Genomic DNA, 6,000 nt, shown 5'->3' on the forward strand with positions numbered 1-6,000 from the left:
ATATAGGAGGTTGTGTCCAAGACACGACCGCATTGTTGACTTAGAACTAAGTTGTTATTTTATATATGTCGCTTGTTTATAACATCGGATATTATTCTATAATGCTGTGAAATTTCAGAAATAACTGTTTAGTAGAATGGTTTGATCGCCCTGAAATGGTTTTATTTATTGTACAATCAATTGTCGATAATTGATTGATGATTCATTCTCGCCCTCGCAGAGCAATACACTAGCCCTATCGTATGTCGCAATTTGTTTCATGTCAATGCATTGAAAATTCACCTCGAACGCTATTCCAGTGGCCTTTTTCGCAGAGGACATAGACTCTGCTACAGTCGATCATATACTTGTTGCGCCAGTACCATTATTTTACATCTTATAACTACATCAATATATCTTTGGCACCGTATGAAAACAACAACAATGACAATATTTGCAAGTATCAAATATCATGCTGCCTGTTATTTAGTATTGCCTCAGTAGAATCGCACCTCTAGACATCGTTCGTACAACGTAAATCAAGCGCCAAACAAGCGTTTGCCATAGCATGCATACAGAGCCATACATTGGTGGTCATCCTTAGTGGAGAAAGTTTTGCTACTGGCGAGCGAAACCAAATCACATACAAAATTCCAGAATGACATATACTTTCATGGTGACTAAATAAACGAAATAATCTCTTGCTGTTAATCTCAATAACTTCGAAAAGAGTAGAATTGCTCCATTATGATCAAGATTAGCGCAAATGCAATCCAAGTTGAAGGCAGTTTTGCGGCTTGCACGCGAACCCAAATAAAAAAATTAGATCACGACATTCAAGATCCTTGGTATTCTCCAAATAATGTTTTAGCGCACAACCTTAACGCCTGCTTCGCCATAGCGTCAGTTCAATGCATTGATGTAATGGCAAAGGCACAAACGAAGCCTTTATGATGACGGAATACAAACAATGTTAACTGCTTGGAAAAAGACTGAATATTTGTCGCAGCAGATATTCATCACTACTACCCTAGCGCAAATATTTCCCTCCCACTATCTGCCTCCTTGTTTAAATTTTTCATTACGGCTGCATAATTTGCACCACCAATGCACACGGTAGCAGATTCAAATGGGGTTTCAGCGTAGCGAAAATGCACTATTTTTACGTACGGGTTATGAAGCACGCACAAATGCACACAAATATCCATATTCGATGGCCTGAAGCATCTGAATACACACACACTTACCTCCGTTTTGCGCTCTTCTCAACAGAAACCCTTTCTGTTCATTTTGCCTGTCTAGATAAGCTAACAGCTAAGCTTGTTGGAAAGAGTTTTGCTACCGCCATGCGAAACCAAATCACAGGCAGAATTGCAGAACAATTATTTTCTTGGTAAGCCTACGATAGCTAGCTTGATGATTCCCCTCACAATTGTGTAGCTCAAAACATTAATGCAATGGCGTCAGTTTGATGCAATGATTCCAATGCCAGATACATCAGTGAGTGAGTAACTTGGTCGCGTCCCCAGCTGAGTCTGAAACGAAGACATGTGATGGCGCAAAACGTGGAAGAACAAGCGATGTTAATTGCTTCGTATCTAGAACGATACTGAACGTTTGCCTTTCCTTTCATTGTTGAATTAAAGAGACTTTAAACTTCTTTGGTTCGTTCGTCTCTAGCCTTCAAAAAGGTCCTTGGAAAACTCTACTCTTTTCTCATATTACTCCTCCACCACAATTGCCTTGAGAAAGGCACTAGATCCCTCGCCGTCCAGTTCGTCCAGCAACGATGTTGTCCAGTCGGTGTCCTCAAGAAGAATGTTGACAAACGTTTGCCTCAGAGAGATCCATATTCTAGGCAAAAATTCCCCTTCGTTCTTCTTCTTTTCCTTTGTTCACGAAGACTTTCAATCTTACGATTTCCCCTTCGTTGCTCGTCGATAAGTTGCTCATTATTGACAGCTCTGAACGGGAAAGCACACAAATGGACAGTACAAATGTATGGGGCAATTGGAATGCTTCCAATTTCTATCAATTTAAATCATATACAGACTATGGGATAGTAATGTACAACATATCAAACAAATCAAACAAATTAAACAAATCGATGTAATCCGTTCGTAGCAAATGAAATTATTAACGTTAACTTCATTTCATAAAAGCGTGACCTGTTTTCGGATTTGTAATGTAAGACGTAGTCCTACGTCAAAAAAGTCGATACAATTTTTCTTTCACTCACGCCTAGCAGTCAATTCTTCACAGCGCCGATTGTCTACCAAAAGATTTTTTTATTCGAAAGTAGCATGCAAATGACAATGTAGTTTTTGGCCTAATCTTGCATCAACCCATTGTGCAGAATGATCGCAATGCAGCGTGGTACTCTCGATACCAGCGGTACCCAAGGATTTATACCTTCCTAATGTGCCCCACTATGTTCAATTGAAAGAAATGAACGAATCTCTAAAGAAGGATTTATTCCAACAATTGTCACAAATGACACGTCGAAATTCATACAAAAAAGTGATTACTTTTGTTCTTCATTTTCATTTCGAGCAATCAGTATACAAATAAGGGACAATGAAAATCCCAAAAGAAAGTAATTTCGAATACTGTGTTTGACATTATAAATTTTATTTTCTTTGAAAATTTTGAATGTATATTCTAGAACACTCCATTGAGGTAGTTAGCGCGAAATAGTTTATTACCAGGAAACAAAAATCTACTTACATTTCTTATTCTTACATGAATTGGATTGAGCTTTCCAGCAACGGTCAAGTATCCGCCGCCAATCTAATTGGTATTCAGAAGACAACTCTTACGTCTTTACCACCTTCCTCATGTGCATAATTCGTGACATACTCCCAGCTACGATTTTGGGTCTTCGTTACTAAACTAGTATCCGATGACGGTGTCTTCAATTGCTTCAATCCTGATCACCAGTGGCGATATCGACACACTTTTTGGAGAAATAATATCACCCCCACTCAATTTGTGCACTTCCTCTTCGATTGATCTCATATAATCCACCGAATGACTTATCAACGGATTGGATTGGATTTCACTTCACTGATTAACGATCACTTCATTTCATTAATGTTCACTCGAGACTGCTCGTATCGCGTGTATCAACAAAAAGTGTTTATTATACCCGAAAATGAAAATAGAAAACTGAGCGATAAACAACTTGAAACTGGTACAATTATATGCAGACTAGTGGAAATATATTTCAGGATATTACATATTAACCTCCTCCAAGAAAGCACACGATTTTGCGACAGCTCGCGAAACACCCATAGCTAGCAATTTTATTGCTTACAAAATTCAATGTAGAAAGTTTCGATACAGATTCCCCTCTCTCGATGATTTAAATCGCGCGCAATTGATTCCTTTCTTCCGCAACAATTTATTGTCTGATTAAAACCACGTTCAAAGTTTGAATAATTTCATTTCTAGTATAAAAATATGTCTACAAGCAGGAGCTTTCCAATGCGCGCTGGACAATGAAGTGATTGTGATTTAGTTTTTCGGAAAAAAACATCTTCGATTAAAACCAACCGTAGGATAAAAGACAAAAACCAACAAAATGAAACACTCGAGAGACAACCATCGAAACCACTGCAAAACACGATCGCAAAGCCACACACCAAAAACATAAAGCCCACAAACACAAACACGGTCGTCAGCGTCTTCCTATGGAACCGTCGTCACCACCAGGTGAGTAATGCCATAAAGATTTCCAACGAAACTCCAACCACGCGGGACACGAAAGCCTAGCGAAACATACCGAACATCGAAAGATTTGAAAACAAACCCGGCGACGAACCCGCAAAACAAAAAACTAGCAAATGCCGATCGACTAACCAAACAACGTCCAATTCGTTCGAGTTGTAATGGTAGACTGAGGTGAGCCGGTCCAAATGGGAGGGAAGCGTTCATTCATTCGAATGGAGGAAAGGTAAAATGAAAACAAAGGTGCCGATGAGGATTTGAATGAATACAGGTGAACCCTAGCTGATCGCGTGGGTGAATGTAGCGAACTGAATGTCTGAATTTGAGGAACGATCACACATTACGTACCGGTAATGGATAAGAGAGCCGATGGTAAACACACTCGTGAAGAAAAAAAAGGATTATTTCTACGAAGTATATTCTATCTGCAGCTGCAGCCTTTACTCATCTTTATGTTTGTAATTACAGAATACAGAGAAGTACTGATTTTACTTGTTTCTACCCATTTCATGACATTTTCAGTATGTGGTCTGACGTTAGCGTGTTGCAAGAATTCTATTTATCCATTCTGCTCATTTAACGCATTTTTTTTAACCCTCTACCGCCCAAGTTTTTTATTTATCTAAAAAAAACTCCTCCACTTTTTTCTCGAATTTCCGACTTACGACATAAAATAGTCCTAGCAGAAAGCTGCCAGCATAAAAACAATGTGTATGTGTGATAGATGAAAATATTCTAAAGACGTTCTATTGGGGGTGAACATTGAAAATAATGTCTGAATAATTTGAAAAGAGGATCCGCGAAGCCCGTCTAAAGGCGGGCTTGGGCTGTAGAGGGTTAATAATGATGATGGTCCCGCCTCTTTCCCCTTCGAAGGTTTGAGCAGAACGAGTTATTTTATTGATAGTAATTATATTACGGTATTTATATTTTTTTCATCAACTAACCAGTAGGCAAATTGAAAAGAAAACGGACTGCCCAGCAAACATTAAATCATATAATTTTGCACGTGACAAGTCTTACAAGAAATCCAAATAAATCATAATCGCATATAATATCAATCAAAGTATGTATCGTGTATATTTGAATTCGCATAAAATGTAAAAACTCGATTGTATATACCATTATCAAATTAAGTCGCAATTCCGTATAATAAACATAATTTTTATGATGTACATTGTCGTAAAATATATTTAATCCGCATCATATACGTATATTACGCTGATGCAGTTTGTGTGTCGTATAAGCGTATAATTTAAATCGATTCAGTACTTTAGTAAATCGTGTTGCATGCTGAACAAAATCATGAAACAGTAAATCATATTAAATCCTAATGAAGAACATATTACATCATATTGAAATGTCATTGAAATGCTGATGCACTCGAATGTTTTAACCTCTGTTGAATTAAATTTCAGATAGCCGCGCGAGATAGCTGGTGGATGATAATCCAGACGACCGGAGTTCGAACCCACATCGGATCAGTTTTCACCAAACAGCAATCTGTGGCATTTTAAACATTCATATTCCACTCCCAACACAAGTCAATCAAACAATTATTATTTCTACGAACATAAATTCTCATGTATAAAAATGGCGATTCGTGAGGTTGTAATAAACATTTCACGAAAATATTTTGCGCCATTTGTTTTCTTCTATGTCTGTAATAAATTGTATATAAGTATGGCAAAAGTCGTATTTGGTGCTTTGACAATTCATGAATATATTCATATTAGATCGCAACTCAATTCCAACATAATCGCTATTATAGCCGGTCAAAGTTGCATATTCATCCAAACAGATTCGGTAAGCATTTGCCATGTATGTATATGGCCTCCACTTTTGCATGCAGATGCCAGTTAGGCGCATTATATGCCAACCAAATTTTAGGGCATATGATGTTATATATACGCTTGTTATGGGATTTAATGTTTGCTGGGTGGTTATCTCGCAGGCATAGATTACTAATCGAAAGAACAATTTAAGCCATTATGTGAACGTATTTATTCCATGGCATGTCAAAGAAATTTCCAACCCAGGAAGACCCTAGACCGATCGGGAATTGAACCCAATACAGTATATCAGTATTAGCCAAGAATTTTCCCGCTTTATTAGATCCCCGGCCACGATGCGATCGTTCCCGAGTTGAAGCAGCTGAGCAAACCCAAGCCTAACTCTAGCCGATACTTCAGGCCCATTACTTATCCCAAGGCATGTCAAGAAAATTTCCAACCCGAAAAAATCCTTTACCGATCAGGAAATAAACCCAATACCTATGTCAGCATTAGCCTT

At 38.1% G+C, this 6,000-nt stretch overlaps 1 protein-coding gene across 12 annotated transcripts in view; it reads right to left on the bottom strand.

The window, feature by feature from the left end:
* Window positions 1-3,871, bottom strand: part of LOC129779497 (uncharacterized) — a 95,538-nt gene extending 91,667 nt beyond the window's left edge. For 2 of the 12 annotated variants that reach the window (XM_055787000.1, XM_055786999.1), the window contains exon 1: window positions 2,707-3,863. The gene's annotated coding sequence lies outside the window, so the exon portion shown is untranslated. Of the gene's footprint in view, window positions 1-2,706 lie in introns of all 12 variants that reach the window. The other 10 variants (XM_055786997.1, XM_055786995.1, XM_055786996.1 and 7 more) reach the window with 10 other exon arrangements.
* Window positions 3,872-6,000: the final 2,129 nt, after the last annotated feature.

This window comes from Toxorhynchites rutilus, chromosome 3 (genome assembly GCF_029784135.1).
Source record: "Toxorhynchites rutilus septentrionalis strain SRP chromosome 3, ASM2978413v1, whole genome shotgun sequence".
In the NCBI taxonomy this organism is placed as follows: Eukaryota; Metazoa; Arthropoda; class Insecta; order Diptera; family Culicidae; genus Toxorhynchites; species Toxorhynchites rutilus.